General features: G+C 40.6%; 1 non-coding gene across 1 annotated transcript; it reads left to right on the forward strand.

The window, feature by feature from the left end:
* Window positions 1-943: 943 nt before the first annotated feature.
* LOC127124576 (small nucleolar RNA R71) lies at window positions 944-1,050 on the forward strand. Its single transcript, XR_007804052.1, has one exon. It is a non-coding gene; the product is annotated as a small nucleolar RNA R71 (small nucleolar RNA).
* The last annotated feature ends 565 nt before the right edge of the window (window positions 1,051-1,615 follow it).

Raw genomic sequence — 1,615 nt, forward strand, 5'->3', positions numbered from 1 at the left:
ATATGGAGCCAAAAATACGATACGTTTTCGCGTTATCAAGTTCCTCTATTTCATCTATAGACACAACATTTTTCTTATAAGCCGTTGGTGCACTCATGGTTGGTTTTACAAGTTCGTCATAAGTGGTCCCACTTCGTAGGGTAACAACGTTAGCTTGCCCTCGAGGGTTGGGTTGAGGTTGTCCAGGAAATCGCCCTCCAGGTGTGGCCTGGGGGACTTTTTGTTATGCTATTTGTGAGATTTGGGTTTCAAGCATCTTATTGTGAGTGATTATCGAATCAACCTTAGTTCCTAATTATGTGATTAGTTCATTTATATAATATCATGGTTCAGGAACTCTTTGTTTTGCTGAGTTTGAGCCGAAATGAAGTTCTCTATGATTTTCTCAAGGTTTGGCTTTTGAGGAACGACCTGCATAGGTTGGATTGGTCTTTGAGCTTGAAAGCCTATTGGTCTTTGAGGTGTAGAGTTTTGAATAGGGTTATTGTTTTTATAAGAGAAGTTTAGGTGATTCCTCCATCCAGGGTTGTAAGTGTTTCAAAACGGGTTTCCTTGGGCATAATTGACCTAGTCTGAGTTTGATTCAGTTAACAGATTGCATTTTGGTGCAAGATGTCCTTTGGTTCCACAGATTTCATAATCTACAGCTACTACAGCTGTAGGATTTGCAGACATGTGTTCAACCTTCAGGGCTAGAGCGTCCATTTTAGCTTTCATCATGTTCATACAATTGACTTTATCTATTCCTCCTTTGGTCTCCATTTTCTCCACTGATGCTCGTTCCGACTCCCATTGGTAATGGTTTTGTGCCATATCTTCGATGAGAGCGCAAGCATCGGGGTACGGTCTGTTCATCAGAGCACCACCGGAGGCAACGTCGATGGACATCTTTGTGTTATATTGAAGTCCATTATAAAAGGTGTGAATACTCATCCATTGTTCTAGGTCATGGTGTGGACAATCTCTTAGTAGTTCTTTATATCTTTCCCTGGCTTCAAAAAGTGATTCACCCTGATTTTGAGTGAATCTGGTTATTTGGTTTCGAAGGATAGCGGTCTTACTCGGGGGAAAATATCTTGCAAGGAACATTCTCCTGAGGTCTTCCCAAGTAGTTATCGAGTTATCCGGAAGGGAATCTAACCAAGATCGTGCTCTATCTCTGAGGGAAAACGGGAATAGTCTTAGACGAATTGCCTCAGGTGAAGCACCGTTGGTCTTGAATGTATCAGCTAATTGGATAAATACTTTTAAATACTGATTTGAATTATCTGTAGTGAGACCCGCATATTGATTTTGTTGAACTAGTTGTAATAAAGAGGGTTTTAATTCGAAATTATTAGAAGGAATATCCAGGTTTACTATACTAGAAATGGGTTCTTCGTTAGAAGGTTGGGAAAATTCCTTAAGTGGTCTTCGGTTTTGATCTTCGGTCATTTCTCTCCTTATTCTTTGGAGAAAATGACGTGCGCGAGCGTATTGTTCTGGTTCAACTATTGGATCCTCTAAACTTCCGGTACTGTGAGTTTTTCGCATTTACCGGCTAATAGGGCCTTAGTCTAGATGGTGTAACAACAGTGTACGAAAATTTGACGTAATTGGTCCATGACAATGGCAC

Source organism: Lathyrus oleraceus, chromosome 2 (assembly GCF_024323335.1).
Source record: "Lathyrus oleraceus cultivar Zhongwan6 chromosome 2, CAAS_Psat_ZW6_1.0, whole genome shotgun sequence".
Lineage (NCBI taxonomy): Eukaryota > Viridiplantae > Streptophyta > Magnoliopsida > Fabales > Fabaceae > Lathyrus > Lathyrus oleraceus.